At 32.3% G+C, this 17496-nt stretch overlaps 1 protein-coding gene across 3 annotated transcripts in view; it reads left to right on the top strand.

The window, feature by feature from the left end:
• The window catches only part of CHRM3 (cholinergic receptor muscarinic 3), a 576253-nt gene that overhangs the window by 185226 nt on the left and 373531 nt on the right, over positions 1 to 17496 (top strand). For all 3 annotated transcript variants that reach the window (XM_007481566.3, XM_056816083.1, XM_007481567.3), the window contains exon 2: positions 9860 to 9974. The gene's annotated coding sequence lies outside the window, so the exon portion shown is untranslated. The remainder of the gene's footprint in view (positions 1 to 9859; positions 9975 to 17496) is intronic.

Here is a 17496-nt window from a genome sequence, read left to right as displayed (position 1 = left end):
GTACCACCTTACACATGGCAGATTGGCTAACATGACAGCAAAGGAAAGTAATAAATGTTAAAGGGAATGTGGCAAAAATAGGGACATTTATGCATTGCTGGTGGAATTGTGAATTGATCCAACCATTCTAGATGGCAATTTGGAACTAGGTCTAAAGGGCTTTAGGAAACTGCCTGCCCTTTGATCCAGCCATACCATTGCTGGGTTTATACCCCAAAGAGATAAGAAGAAAAAGGCTTATACAAAAACATTTATAGCTGTGCTCTTTGTGCTGGCAAAAAAAAAATGGAAAATGAGTCAGGTGTCCATTGATTGGGGAATGGATGAACAATTTGTGGTATCTGTTGGTGATGGTATATTATTGTGCTCAAAGGAATAGTGAACTGGAGGAATTCTATGTGAACTGTAAAGACCTTTAGGAATTGATGCAGAGTGAAAGGAGAAGAACCAGGACATTATACACAGAGATAGATACAGTGTAGCACAATCAAATTTAATGGACTTCTCTACTAACAGCAATGCAATGATCCAGGACAATTCTGAGGGACTTATGAGACAGAACACTATCCACATCCATAGGAAGAACTGTGGGAGTAGAAACAAGAAGAAAAACAACTGTTTGATCACATGGTTTGATGGGTATATGATTGGGGTTGTAGACTCTAAGCAATCATCCTAGTGCAAATATCAATAGTATGGAAATATGTCTCAATCAATGACACATGTAAAACCCAGTGGAATTGCTCATTGGCTATGGGAGGTGGAGAGGAGGAGAGGAGGGAAAGAATATGAATCACGTTAACATGGAAAAATTATCTTAATTAGTCAATTAAATAAAATTTAAAAAATAATTTCATCCTTTGCACTATGGGGCCAACCCTTTTACTATATGCTTTAAACTTAAAAATAGTTAATCTATGTCTGAAGTTTAAGACTAAATGTTGTTGATCACTTAGGAAAGAAAGGATGACAAAGCAGCTCCCTATGAATCCTTGGTGATTGTGCTCATTAGTTAAATAAATCCATTTTTGGTCATTTCTTTCAGAAAAAGTGCTTTTGATAAAACAGAATATCTAGCTCAATTTCTGTACAATTTAAAAGATGTCCTGGAGGGCCCACTAGAAAGGGGATGTAAAGAATGAATAGAAAGGAAATGACTGGCTTTCAAATGACTTTATGAATTAGTATGGGTCATGGTTGACTGAGAGCAAAGTTATGTTTGATGATTATTATTTCATAAACTTAATATTTAAATTTTCTTAAGTTTAGAATGTGATGGTGAAAGGAATTATAAGTTTTGTATCTAATTATCAAAGAAAATGTGATTTTTTTGCCTAACAATAATATTTCTATTGGTTTTTGTCATTTCCTTGTAATAATTTTTAACCATTGTTCTTCACCTAAGTTTGCTATAGCAAACCCAATCTCTGGCACTATATCTTGATATGGTTCAAGCTGAATATTTAACTAAATATAATTGTCTTGTAAAATTTGTAAATTTGATTAAAAAGGTTATAAGGGTAACTATTTAAATGTGTTTACATTCTTTCCTAATATTAAAAAATTGTGGCTCAACCAAAAGTATTTTAGGTATTGTAGATAGTTTTAGTGACTATTTCTTGAAGTCTCAATTCCAAAGAATTTTTATTGAGTTCTAGTTTTGGAGAATTGAGATAGTTCTTTCACTACAAATAGCAACCATTTATTTCTGTATTCAGTGAATCAGTGAGAATAGTAATGGACTGAGTGTTTAGAATGCTACAAAAATCTCAAGATTTTGTCATTGGAAGGGGTCTCAGATGGTATCTAAGGCTACATAATTAGAATCTTCTCTATAGCATATCTAACAGGTATTTATATGGCTTTTGATTTTTAAAATCTCCATAGAGGGGGAATTTATTACCTCCATAGATGTCCCATTTGATTTTTGAACAGCTTTAATAATTAGGAAGTATTTCCTCACAAGACTTTCTGTCTCCTTTCAAATTCTGCTATCTTTTGGAATTCTTATGTCCTTTCATGACTCAACTCAAGTTTTACCTTCTTCACAAGACTTTAATTAATTACACGCATTGTTGATTTCCTACTCTGAATCATTCCATATTTATTTTGTATTTACATTTTATTTATTTGCCTATCATTGAAGATGTGGCTTTGTATAGCAGAATTTAAGCTTTATGACATCAGGAATTATCTCACTTCCCTCTACCCCCTCCCACCCTGAACCTCTGGTATAGTCCCTGGAATAAGAAGGCACTTAAATTTAATTTATTAGTCAGGTGGGAAATAGGTTTTAGAAAAAGAAAACTGAGAAGAAAATGAAACACAAGAAAGGTAAAATTTGATGAGGAAATGAGGGTAAATTTGCAAAGCATGTGCTTATAGGGTACAGTGTATATCCAAGGGGTAGGAGTTTGGCCTACCAAGGTGATGTAGTATGATGGCTACCCTAGTTTAGAAGCTTCCTGAAAGGAATTATTAGCTATGTAGTGACTCAAGGAGACACATTGAATGAAGATTATGAAGAGAATTAGGAAGTTTTTCTAATTGGTTAAAGTTATATACAAACAAAAAATGCATAAGAATGTAATTTATCACTCCAGACTTTAATTTGTTCTAAGAATGTATATATCTGTTTCTGACATCTTTTTCTCATATAAGTAGATAGCCCTTATTCATTTAATCAGATTTTATCCATATAAAAATATATAGGGAAGGGGGAATAGGAAGGATAGCATACAACACAATGTTCTGTTTTTCTATACCATCATATATGTAGATGGTCCTGATCAGGATAAAATTTCACTGCCAGAGATTATCCAGGATGTGGTTTCTTAAAATTATTTTTCAAATTACAAGTATATATTTTTAATTGAGAAGGAAAAAATATCAATTCCTCACCTAATAAGGGGGAAAGTATATGATAATATATTCATACACCATAAATTGATAAATTTATTCTTTTAGTTTAACCCATGAACAAAAATGAATGATATTAATTTTTTTAAATTAGTTTTATAAAGTCTTAATATTTTTCTAACAGATGTAGTGCAGGCAATAATGGTGTCTGATAATCACTTAATGGTGTATCCTTGAAGGGACTGATGCGACTAAGGGATTTCTTTTTAGAGAACCATTCTGATCACATTTAGAGTTCTGTAGAAGATGAATAGGGTTTTTTCCTGCTTTTTTATTTGTTAGTCTTTTAAATAGTGTTTTCAAAATAATAAGTAATTATTTTTTGTACTTGTGCTATAATTTAAAAATTTTCTGTTATTGATTTCATGTTTGAATATGCTTAGTCTAGAGTAGATCAACTTGTTAGACTTCAGTTTGGTTATACAAGAATACATGTGCTTTTGTGTATGTGCTTTGGAATTATGATTATAATATGTGTAAGCTTATCCTTCATAAAGTCATTAATTGGTTCCATGTATTATATATGGTGAATAATTATAGTTTAGGAAAACTAATGCCATAATAACAATGATATAAATTTACCGTACATTGCAGAAGATTGGGCAAAGTTTGCCAGAAACCTTTACAGAATGCCTAGGGTGAGTTTGGAGGAGTAGAAAGAAGGACTAGGTGAGTAAATTGGATCTAGAGTCCAAAATTTATCATAGAGGGACATCTCTACTGCTAGGGAGGCAATAGTGCAGCTTGATGGTGATCAATTAGGAAAGTAAAAGCACTGATCAGCCGTCTTCAGAATCTTAAGGTACAGCAAGGTAAAGCAGAGCAGTTGGAACATCCCTAAGAGGAAGAAAGGCTAGGATGCCCCAAGAAGATATTGGGCTAGACAGTGCAGATCAGAGAATGAGGAGTGTTGTGCTAGTATAAATCCTGTGTAACTGGACATATTACCACAAAATGATATATCTTCTGGAAATTTTATTGGTTGAAGTAATTTTGGGGGGTATAACTACTTTAATCTCTGTATCTTTTGGCATTTAGTAACCTCTCTGATATAATTAATTCCTTGATTTTAACATATAATAATATAAAAGCTGCTATCTACTAATTCAGCTAGAGAAAGTTATATGTATGTAAGATATGTTTAATTTTATACACACACACATATATATATATATGATTGACTAAATAAGTGAGTACAATAAATACCCTTCTTGTGTACGCTATTATGAAGATGAGTTTCTTGATAAATTTGTAAAGTAAAAATACTTTTGAAAAATTCTTGGTAACTTTTGATTATTAATTTATTTTTCTACATTGTAAAGATAAAGCATATCCTATCTTCCCACCCCTCCACTAAAAGACCCTAATTGAATAAATATTTGTCAGGCAGTCAGTGCCTATTTTAGTTCAGAAAAGCAAATATATATATATATATATGTATGTATGTATGTATGTATATATATATATATATATATTCCTGTAATTAAGTAGAATCAGTGAAGGAATAAGTGAATATAAATTTCATGAAAACACACATTTTTTACTACTTGTAACTAATAGTAAAATAGTTACATAATTGGGAATTCATAGCACATTCAAGTAAATGTCTCAGCATCATTGCTTTTGATAGCTCAGTGGTTATATTAAACTCTCCAAGGATCTGACAGAAATGAATTGTTTTTAAGACTGCCCATTTATAGTTAGTAGTTGACTATTGGTGCCAATTATATATATGAATGAATGCCTATTTTATATTAAATGAAATGTTATATTTGATTGACTAATTTTTATAATTTTAAATACTGAAATGCCTTTAAGAATTTCTTAATGAACATCAATTAACTTTACTGCTACCTAGAGTGTTATTTTAAAAGAATAACTTCCTAAGTGTGAAATAATTTTACTTCCTTGAGAATATATCTTTTCCTTGGGGATTTTTCCACAAATTGAAATATTTTTCTAGAAAATTTGTTTAAAAAAATAGCAGAATGTTTGAACTAAATTGTGATATAGGCCACATAACTTGTTTGGAATGAGAAATCAACCTTGGATCTAAGTGTATTGTTGTCATGTTTTACATATTCACAGGATTGAGTTTACTGGGAATCATTAAGAAATTTTACTATCTGTAATTGTTTTCTCAAAAATAAAATCAGTGTGTGAGGGGGAAGTAAATAAGATGGAGAGCCATATGTACTTTCAGAACACAGTGATACAAATGATCTTCTTTGTCTTTTGCTTGTCATTTAGACTATTAGAAGTGAATGAGAATTTCTCCAACCTTTTCATAAAATCTCTTGGAATTCTCCTTTCATTCAATGAGAAATTAAAAATAATCGGGAATGAGTCAGTATTTTCCTAAAGCTCTGATCTTACAACTCTACATCACCCCTCTTACTACTAATATATAGTTAAACTGGAAAAAAACACAGAACTATTAAATTGTCAGAAAAGTCACTCTTTATATTTTTGGAGAGGAGTTCAGCACTAAATTAGACCTCTTTGAAGAGCTGCACACTACAAATCCAGCTCTGGTCACTGAATTCCTGGGAAGGTCACTTTGAGAGATGACAACTCCAAAGAACCATTACAATTGGGAACCCTATATACCTCTTGGGGGACTGTGGCTGGGAGAGTATAGTTGATTGATTCACAATGGTAACAAAGAAAATGAGGAGTAATTTTCTTTTTTGACATTGCTTCTCCAATATAAAGTATGTTTTAAAAATGCTTTTGCTTAATATACTTTATGTAATATTATTGCCATAAATTCTCCCTCTCTCTCAATCCCCGTACCTCAAATGGCACATATCTGACTAATTGTATTTAAATTAAATACATTCCTTTTTTCCTTCTTTTCTATCATGTTTAGCTTTTTTTCCCCTATCACTATTAAGTGATTAAGTAAAACTCTCCTTACTCTCAGATCCTTCACTTTTTCTTTTTCTATACCTTTTTCTTATGTTTTTCTTTCCCTCGTTATCTTAATTAAATCCCTTCCCTTTCTTTTCTAAATTTTTATTCATTTCTAGGCTTTTATACTTATTTATTCCTTGTTCAGATCTGTATTCTTCTTGAGATTAAAGCTTCTAAAATATCTATTTACAATTCCCTTTTAAGCAATTTCCATAATATTGTGTTATTGATTCTTACCTTCCACCTTTTCAACTCCTCTCTCTGAGTACATATTCTTGTATAAAATAAAAAGGATAGATAGTGCTTCTCTGAAGAAATTTTACTTTCTGTCCTATAATGATTTCCTTACCCATTTGCCATGAAATCTCTTTTCTGGGTCCATACCCTTCTACTCTTCTAGATGTTTATTTCCTTAAAGGGCACCAATTGTCCTTCTGTGTCAAAACACTCAGAGAAATAGTTTCCTTAAGTAACAAACCCCAGCAGATTATACTCATTGAAAATTTACCATTTCTGAATACAAAATATCTCTCTTCTCCTCATGGAAGTTCTTTAGCAGTATTCTTTTCCATCCCTTAATTGAAACCTCCTTCCTTCATTTCCTTGTTTCAGACCCAATCTTTTCTACCTTACTCATTTTCCCATGTCCTCTCTTCTTACTGAGAGACAGTGGAAGTTATTTTCCTTTAATTCTTTACCATTGACTTGATTATGGTCAATTATATATTCCTCTCCATTCTTCCTTCTCTTTTTTCTCTTCTGAAATTTAGTTTCACAAAACAAAAACAAAAAGAAAAATACCAATCATTGGTCAGAGTGCTAATTATACCAGGGTGTTTCAGGCTATTTCAGAACTTCACAATCACTTTTTAAATCTAAGTTCTAAGTTAATTCTTACATCCTTTTGTATTTTGGTAGAGAGATCACAGAATGTTCCTTCTATTGTTATTTTGGTTTTTTATTCTCATTTCTGTGTTTTTCTTTCTGAGGTAATTAGTTTGGTTACTTGTGTTTTCTTGGTATCTGCATTTATATAACTTTCTTGGGTTCTTTTTGTTCTGGTGTATTTGCAAAGCAAATAATCTATCTGCTCAGGACTGACTTTCTGAATTACTTCAAGTGCCTTTTTTAAATGAATGTCCACACTTTTAAATTGATGAACAGGTTCAGGTTTGCAGAATATGTCATTTTTAGAGACAAAATGCTCCTTTGCTCTTTGGAACACAGTGTTCCATTTCCTTCCGTGATTTCTAATAGATATAAAATAGTCTAATGTTATTTAAATTTCCTTTCTTTTATATTTTAATATCATTTTCCTGGAGACTTAAATAACTTGGGTTTTTTTGTCATTGGAACTGTTAAATTTAACCACTGTGTTTCTTGGAGTTTGAAGTGTAGTTATTTCATTCCTTTTCTTTTTGTTTTCCTGTGAGCTGTTTACATATTCTTACAATTGATACTATTTGTCTGTGTATGGAAATTGTGACTTTTTTCTTGAATTTTGTTACATTTGTGTGTTGAGGTTTTATTTTTGTTTTTTTTTATGGATCAAGTTCTGAGAGCCTTAGGTTCCTTAAGTTGCCCCTTAGATCTTTCACTGAGATCATTGCATTTTGCTTGAGGAGAGATGCTTTTTTAAAAATACTATTGTTTCTTCCGATACTTATAGATTATCCCTCAGTTCTGTATATGTGAATGCCCAATCAGTTGCTCTGTTTCATTTCTTTGGAGAATTTTGCCACTATATTTTTATTTTCCCCCATTCTACTGATTCTTTGGAATCTAGGAGACTTTTGACTCATTAGATATTAATTATTTTCTTGCCTTTCTATATATATGTATATGTATTTAGAGATGTTTGCATTTATTTAGTTGTTCAGAAGGCATAATTTCTGCTATTATTAATATATCCAAGAAATTATTTGTGTATCTTTTCTCAAGATTTTTAACAAGTTTTCTTTGACCTGATCACATTTATAGAAAAGCAGACTAATAGCTAACAGACTTACTAATTCCCCTACTCTAAAGTAGAGTTATTTCCACAAGCCAAATCACCAAGTCATTTAATGAATCTTGTCCTTCAGAGGCAGCTCTTATTGCTTTATTATTATATTGAAGAGTTTTGAGAACTTGTGAAACTCAGAAAACAAAAAAAAAACTAATCTTTTAAGTTGTTGGCCATGTGATATGAAATAATATTTTTCTCTTTTTTTAATTCAAATTTCCTTATTATAAAAAGGCATGTGAATGTATGGGTTGTTTCTCTCATTTATAATATTTTACCTTGGGGATGGGTCTAGTGTTTTTCCTAGTGTTTTTAGCAGCAAGAACAGTCCTTGGTATATATATTAAGTGTTTAATAAATTCTTATTGATTGGTTAAAGTGGCTAATGCCATCTCAAATAATTACTGGATATGTGAGCTTTGAGTCCTAGTCTCCAAATGCTTTTCCTTATCTATAAATGGTAATTCTAATACTTTTATTACTATGTTATATGGTTGTTTTGAGAAATATGCTTTACAATCTTGATATTTTAAGTAAATTAACATCAATAATAGCAATTTATTATAAGGCACTTTTCCTAAAGATGAGAATAAATTATAGTGAGAATTTTGGCCACTTTAAAGCAGTGTGCAACATTTCAGTGTTGACACTTGCCTAAGAGATTTTCTATATCCCTAAAAGCCATCTTTAAATTAGAGTGCAGTATGATGTCCATTTCTGCTTTTGCGTATTCTAGAGAATCATATCAAATGGTGCATCTGTTAAACTGTGAAAAAAACCACAGAACTATTAAATAGTCAGGAAAACCACTCTTTAATCATGGATAGGAGTTCAGTGCTATAGTCCTAGGAGTGCCACCATGCTACATGACAGCTCTGAAGGACAAAAGAATTTGGAGAACATATATAACCTTTTAGGGGAACTGAGAACTGAGGATGAGAGAGCATAGTTGATTGACTTTACAATACTAACAAAGAAAATGAGGAATCCCTTAGGGAGAAACTCTCATGTGACAAGGTCAAACTTGAAGTTTTCACCTTCAAGCTAACTAGCCTGGGAGGTCATCAGATCTCCCTAGGCTAAAAGTTGGGGGGTTTCTAGATTCTATATCGACAGATCATACAGGAAAAATTTTAACTGACTGAAAGACAAATATAGAAAATATTCAACTACAATGTTAATTCATCTTATTTACTAACCTAAACATGTTTCTTAATTTCAGTTTTTTAAATTTGTCAACAGGTACTTATTGAGCAGCTATAATATGTATATTTGTGTGAATCTTTTTTCTGGGGAGAGGTTAGGAATAGAAATTCCAGGTTTAATTTTATCCCTGAAATATTTATATCTTAACCAATATCAATAATCAACACATTTATTTCCCATAATTTAATGTATTATAATTATAAAAAGCACTATGTGGTGAATAGAAGTGATGGATTTTGATGAAGAATCTTGGGGTTGAAGTTACCATGCTCTCACTTAACTGATTTTGTGTAAAATGCCCTCTTTGAGTTTTACTTTCATTATCTCTGCAATTGGGATAAGAATGCTGACACTTAGCTACTACAATAAATAGAATGATACAAGACAATTCTGAAGGATTCATGATGAAAAATACTATCTCCAGATAGAGGACTGATAAGTCTGACTGCAGAATGAGGCATATTTTTTCTTTTCTTTTCCCCCCTTACTTTTCTTTTAGCAACATGGCTAATGTGGAAATATGTTTAGCATGATTTTACACATACAATTGATATCATATAGCTTGCCTTCCCAATGGGTGGAATGGAGGAGAGAATTAAAAACTCAAAATTTTAAAAAGTGAATGTCAAAAACATGTTTCTTTTATAGTCCTCATACTTCCTATGTGACAGGGTTATTATGGGGAGAGTGTTTTTTGGATGAAACATGTTATAAATGTGAACTCTTTTCACTTTCTAAGTGCAGATGTTATTGCTGACAAATATTTTAAAATTGTAATGTTTTGACATGCTTTCTTTTGTTTTTGTTCTTTAGATATGGGTGGTTATAGCAGATATTTCAGCAATGATTTTCACAACAGATTGTGGATTGGATGAACCTCATTCATTTACAACATGAAGTACAATACCAGGACTCTGCCCTTTCATTGGTAAGTGACACTCATGCCATTTGCATATATGTGTGCATGTATATGTATCTGTATGTCATGATTTAATATATAGCAGATAGATTTTCATATGCCTATTGTTAAATGTGTTTGAATTTAAGCTATGATTATATAACTGCAACAAATTAGAAATGGACTAAAATGATCTTCATATTTTTTCATATTAACAATTGGGACAGAAGTCAAAAGGACTGATTTTGCAAACATGAAACCAAGATTTCTTAGACAAAACCTATAAATAGTCTTTTACCTCCAATATCATATTAGCAGAGTTGTGCTCAAAAATAATAATGTTTTATTTTTAATAAGGGTTCATTTTCTACATAATAGGGTCTGTGAAATAAATTTTATAGATGTTCACCTAAGGTAAAACAGGTAGCAAGTGAGAAAGGTAGGATTTAACCTAGATATTCTGACACCAAATTGAGTTTGTTTCCAATGTACCACTCTGGAGTTGACAAGCAGAGTGTTCTACTAATACCTTGGGATTTCTGGAGAAAACTAAGAAAGCCTACATCTCTTTGTGTCAACTTGGGAAGGACTTAAATGAGAATCTCAGAGGATGGGCAGACCTGGATAAGTTTTGATCAGCATCATTTAAAGGAAGATACAAATTTATGAAGTCATAGATCCATTTCCATCATTATCAGTTATATAGCTACAAATCTTAAAGAGTCAAAGACTAGAAATCAATTATAATGCTAATTCTCATTGTAAATGCCTAACATTATAAATATCTGCAATAATATATATTTATTGCAGTAGTATGAAAAGTGATAGAATTTGGAGATAGAAGACTTGAATTTGAATATTGACTCCTCCCTATTTGACACTTGGTGTGTAAATTCTCTTTGGGGGGCCTCAGTTTCCTAGTGGCAGTATTTGACTTGATGACCAAAAAAGTTGTTGTGTTCTTTTCAAAGTCAATGACTTCTATTGAGAGAGAGACAGAGACAGAAACAGAGAGAGATAAGTAAGTATATAAGAATAAATATGGAATGAGAACTTCATTTAAATCCAAACTTTTCTACTTATCTCTTTGAGTTTTGTAGTCGCTTAAGCTCCAGTGACTTCAGATTCTCCATCTGCAAAATGAGAGTACCATATTAAATCTTCTGTATTGTAATAATTATTACACAAGGGACTAGTTCTTCCTTAGTCCTCACCCTTACTGGAGTAGCTGATTTAAATAAACCTGCATCTGTGGAAGACTTTGACCAAAGGTCTTCAGGTATATTCTCAGGTATAGGATAGATTGAATCTAAGTCACCCTCTGTACTGACTGCATCTAAGAACAGCAATGGAAAAGCTTTCAGAGATTCTTTTGGTAGATGTAATGAGATATCACCAGTATCAGCACATTGGATTGTTGTTCTTAATTTGCATAATAAATCTCTGCCTAAAAGATTCATTGGACCATCTAGCATACAAAGAAATGCATGTTCCATAAATAAGGGACCTAAAGTAAGCATTTTTTGTTGTAATTTTGCTACTCTCTGTGGTTTTCCAGTAGCTCCTATGACTTCCATTGTACCAACAGCTCTGCAATGCTTAGGAAGACTTTGCAAAGCTGATTTACTGGCTCCAACATTAACCAGAAGATAATAAATCTGGTCACCAATAGTTATAGACACATATGGTTCTATACTCTTAGGTGGTTGGATGTTTCCAACCCTGGTGCAAGCACCAGTAACATCAGTACAAGGCTCAGGCATTTCCTGTCCATCCAAATTTATATCTGCTTGAATTGCATGATATTCCCAGGATTTAACATCTTTAACTCCATCATCAGCTTTTTCACTATTCCCATTGGTCTTTATAATCTCTACCTTGATATCATTGCTCTCATTTACAATCACATTATCTTTATCAAATTTACATTCTTCACTATTTTCCATTATTTCACAATCATTAGAATTTTCCACTAATTTTACATTAGAATCTTCTTTTTCCTCACAATTATTAACACTAATTACAATTATCCTTTGTTTCAATCACATCATTTATAACTTCATTAACCTTATCACCATCACCATTTTCCCTTGATTGTTCAAATACAGAAGAAATCTGGGGACACCTTCATAATGAACACGCATCTTTGCTCTGTATTTGGGTCTTGCTCCAGATTTAACCTGCATAGTGTTTAAATGTGGTGCTTGAGCCCCCTGACAGCAAGCATTTTAGCATGTTTTAACATTATTTCTCCTTTGGTAATTATGGAAAATGTTTGGTAATTGTGTATTATTACTATTATTATTATTATTCCAATTATTCTGTCTCCTGTACCCTCCATTTCTATTTAATTGACTGGAAAATTGCCCTCTGTATCTACAGTCCCTGAGAAAATGTCCAACACGATTACACAGGAAGCACTTCTGGGGTCCAGATCTCTTTTCCCTAAGCTTGTATTGGTTGCTCAGTTGCACAGATCTTAGAGCTGCCACAGACTTTACTTCCTGTATTTTGATGTCCCTTCCTTTATTTTCTGCATCCCTTTTAAATCCTCTATTACAGTGTCCCTTTCATCATATTTATCCTCATTGTCAATACATAAATATGTTGTCTTTCTTCTTATTTCTTCTAGTCCCATTTCTTCCCAATCATGGCAATTATTCTTAAACAATGATTTAATTTTAGGAATTTCATTTCTTACAAATATCCTCTTAATATGAGCAATTGTGCCTTCTTCTAAAGCATCCATCTTTAGTAAAATTTCTGTAGCTTCTGTAATTCTCTCCAGATAATTCTTAGGTATTTCATTTATTTTTTGTTTGATATTCTCAAATTTAGACCAGGCAGTGTGCCTCTTCATCACATCCATAATTGACTTTCTGGCCTCTTTCATCAATTCATAATCAGGTTTATTATTCATATCCTCACCTTGAAAAGTTTCTGGCCATGGAATCAATAATGCATCATTTCTTATCTCATCAGTACACTTATTTCTTTCTCTTTGTGTTAATAATTCTTTCATCAATAAATAAAAATCACCATAATCAGGGTCAAAGATGTCTATAGCCCTTTTAAAGTCCCTTACAACTTTATTAGGTTCTTCTGTAAATGATGGGGTCCTATGTTTAATCAATTCCAAATTCTCTGGCATAAACAATTTTTGTGTTTTTACTTTATATTTCTCATCATCAGTTACAACAAGGATATACCTTAATGGAAATAGTGATGCTTAACTTTTATTGCATTCTGCCTCTTCCCATTGTAATCTCGTCAAATTCTTAATTTTCCCTTCATTGTCCTTTAAATCATTTCCAGAATCATTTGTTAAAATCATTCTTTCTTTCATGCATGACTCCATTGCCCCTATCTTGTCCTTCATAATTATAATCATTTGCTTCATCTCAGAGTCTTTAGTAATCCACACCACAATAGCTTTCAATTTATAACCAATACCAAACATCACAAATTTATACTAGTATAATATAAATAAATACATGCAACTCAAAGGTACAAATGACAACACAGATTGCACAGTTAAACACATCAATGGTTTCATCCACTCATACCCAAACATTACATAACAACATTGAGGAAACAGATAAAAAATTACATAAGTGATGTGTAAAACACAATCCCACAAAAGGTACAATACATCATTTGTCATGTCCCCTGACATGTTTACATTAAACATAAAACCACTATATGATACTGGATATGTTGCATTATAATCCACTTTGATTTATATTTACAAACACTAAAAAATAGAACTAAAAGAAAAACAATTTAAAAAATCAACAAAAAAATAAAATGGCCACCTAGCACATGTGCCTTTGGGCCTTTAAATGTTTAAATCCCCCTAGAGTCCAGCCAGAGTCAGAGAATTCCATGGCAACCCCCCTGGAAGTAACCAACTGCTGGGAGTGACAACGGAACCTTCCAAATAGCCTCTAACTGCCGATCTGCTCTCTAACAGGTTTTCCTTAACTAAAGTCTAATTTCTCTAGTTTTGTCCACCTGGCTCAGCCAAATGTAATAAGGATGGTTGTAAAGAAGGTTAAACAGAAGGGATCACTAACTATATATATATATTTATATATATATATATATATATATATATATATATATATATATATATATATATAAACAGTTTTATTAGCTAAAGGGACAAGGGATTTGGAAGGGGAATCAGGGAGTGACTTATTTTTAACCCACCCAGATATTAAAATCTTAGCCTTTCTAAATAACCTTAAACTAACTAAATAAAAAAGGTAATACAAGGTAAAGGGGTTAGTAAAGTCCACAGGGCCCAGATTCTCACAACTCCAGAGTCTTTGGTTGGGTCAAACTGCAATATCAAGATGGATAGTCCTCACAAGGTTCAGGAAGGGAGGAGGTTCACACCCACTCACACTGTCCACCAGTGTGAAAGGGAACATTCACTCAACCTCTCCTTAAAGATGTCCAAGTGTTTGGCAGCTCCAAGTTGGTCTCCTTAATGGAGTAACTTCCACACAGCCTCTCTGTCTGCACCCCAGATTGAGAGTGCCAGTTGCCAGTTCCCCAACTGCCTTAGAATGCTGACCCAGCCAGCTCTGTGGAATCTTGGTTTGAATGCTGTTAGTCAGCCTTGCACAATTGCCTTGTTACAGCATAAGTCCCTTCCAGCTTTAAATCTATGATAATATTAACTTTCATTTTGGATATATTAGGAAACATACCCAATTTTAATGAGACAAAATGCTTAAAATTTTTTTTATTCTGTAAATCAAACTAATGAAAATTTTTCACTGTTTAGAAATCACTTTCGTTATCTAGGATGTATACTTTTTTAAATTATATTTATTAGGTATTTGTCCTTAGAGGTAAAAATGCATTAGATTTGTGTTTTTCTCCTTTGGAAAGTTTAATTTCAAGACTGTTATGAAACTATTATTTTAGAATGATGAGAGTTTAAGACTAAAAATGAATGAATACTCCAAGTATTTAAATTTATAGGATTTAATAACAACAAAGTGAGAGAGAAAAGGGGTTTCTTCAGCCGAGTGAGCAGAGCAAAGAGCCAGAGACCCACAAGCCTGCCATGCTGGAGCCAAAGCCAAAAAACCCTAGAGCATGAGTTTCAACGAATTTATAAACAAACCCATGCCAGGGTGAAACACAGGGACACAAGACAAGGGAACCCCGGAAAGAGTAAAGAATGCTGGGAAATGAAGTCCCCAGGGTACACATTTTTAAAACATATGAGTTAGGACACAAATGACATATTTGTGCTTTAAAAATAATTTTAATTCCTTCAAAACTAGAAATCACTTTTGTGTAAAATTTCGTATATCTAGCCTGAATTACATGTCATCACATACTTACTAATGCATGTTATATATATAGATATACATTTGTGTATATATACATATACACTTGCGTTTACATACCTATAAAAAAGAAATGTATCTAGCTTAATCTTTTATACTTCTTATATGTGTATATGTATATTTGAGGAAGGCTTTCCCACCAGCTATGTAAGACCTTTTGAACTATGATTCAGAACATTTTAAAAAATTAATAATATTTTAAAAGTTTAATTAATTTAGGATATTTTCCATGGTTACATGAATTATGTTCTTTCCCTCCCCCCATCCCCTCCCATAGCCAATGTGCAATTCCACTGGGTTTTAGATGTGTCATTGAGCAAGTCCTATTGCCATATTATTGATAATTGTACTAGAGTGATTGTTTATAGAGTCTATATCCTCAGTCATATTCCCATCAAACCATATGATCAAGCAATTTTCTTCTGTGTTTCTACTCCCACAGTTCTTTCTCTGGATGTGGATAGAGTTCTTTCTCATAAATCCCTCAGAATTGTCCTGGATCATTGCATTGCTGTTAGTAAAGAAGTCCATTACATTTGACTGTGCTACAATGTATCTGTCTCTGTGCATAATGTTCTCCTAGTTCTTCTTCTTTCACTCTGCATCAATTCCTGGAGGTCTTTCCAGTTCACATGGAATTCCTCCAGTTCATTTTTCCTTTTAGCACAATAATATTCCATCACCAACAGATACCACAATTTGTTCATCCATTCCCCAGTTAAAGGGCATCCCCTTATTTTCCAATTTTTGCCACCAAAAAATTAATAATATTTGTAATAAATAAATGGCTTCATATGTCTTTGTAATGCATGCACATTTGGTGTATACAAATAAAATATAAAGTCGGTGTAAGTAAATCGTAAGTAATACGTGGCTGGCATATATCCATTAAGAGTATATTTAGAGCAGAGAAAAGAATTAACATACTAGATAAAGTTTAATCATTCTCAGAATCTTAACCCTTTCTTGACATATCTCAGAGGGGAAAAAAGGCAGTCATCTAGAGACTGTTATTATTATTCTAATTATAGACATTTGTATCAATTAAGTAGAATAAAGAACTAAGAATTAATTAAGAAAGAATTAAGAAGAATAAAATGAATTTTAAATGTAAAAGAAAATAATCTTTAACAGAGTTGGAGATGAGATGCAAGAAGGAATCAAATATTTTCCAAAACTTTTAAAAGTCATATCATATTTAAGTTTTAGTCACTTTTTTAGATAGAATATTTTTGTCTCAATATAACACTTCTTTAACAAAAGGCAAGGGAAATTTTAAAGTAAAAGGAATGGAGATAGAAAATAGAGATGACAGGGACTGTAGAAATAAATGATAGAGGAAATGGGAGCCTGAGTACACAGTATGAGGGGTGATAAATACCAATTGTAGAACTATTTTCTATGCTAGATTTTTTAAAAAAATTAATTATAATGATTTTGTGTTAATCACTTCCATTCATCATATTTTACTATTGTTTTAATTGTCTGGAATTGTCTCATTGTGACAAAATAATACAAAGGAAAGAGTTAGAATCCATAGTTAGAAGTTCTGATTCAAAAGCCTATTACTGATGTTTTAATTGTGTGACCTAAGGGTAGAAGGTATTTAACCTCCCTGTGTCTCACTTTCCCAATCTCTTTAAATGAAAGTAATTGACTAGACACTCTCTCTACTCCTGTCCAGCTCTAGATTTAGCTTAGCTCTCTTATCTGTCTGATTAACCTTTTCAGTTTTTCTAGTTGTTTGTTATACTTGAATTTCCCCCAAAGTGCTGTCATGCCCCCTTTTTACTCTTCTCTGTATTTTTACTCTGCTTGGTGATCTCTTCAGATCATATGAATTCAATTTTAATTAATATTGAGATAATCCCAACATCTATATATATTTGTAGATATGTTTAAATATTTCTTTCATGAGTTATAACACCAACTGCTTCTTGGGAATTAGAAACTAGATGTATGACATACACGTTAAACACAGGCCCAAAAAATAATTCATTACTTTTCTCTTCAAAACATCTTTACGTCCAGACTTTTATTACTGTTGAGGAAACCAAAATCCTCCCAGTCAATCATTGAGGCCATTCTTGATTCTTCATTCTTACTCTCTTCACAGATTCATTCTATTACCAGATTTTTCTGCTTCTCCTTCACAACTTATATAATATAAATATAAACACACA

This window comes from Monodelphis domestica, chromosome 2 (genome assembly GCF_027887165.1).
Source record: "Monodelphis domestica isolate mMonDom1 chromosome 2, mMonDom1.pri, whole genome shotgun sequence".
Classification (NCBI taxonomy): domain Eukaryota; kingdom Metazoa; phylum Chordata; class Mammalia; order Didelphimorphia; family Didelphidae; genus Monodelphis; species Monodelphis domestica.
Note: the sequence above shows the minus strand (reverse complement) of the source record. Positions and strands in the feature narration are given on the sequence as shown.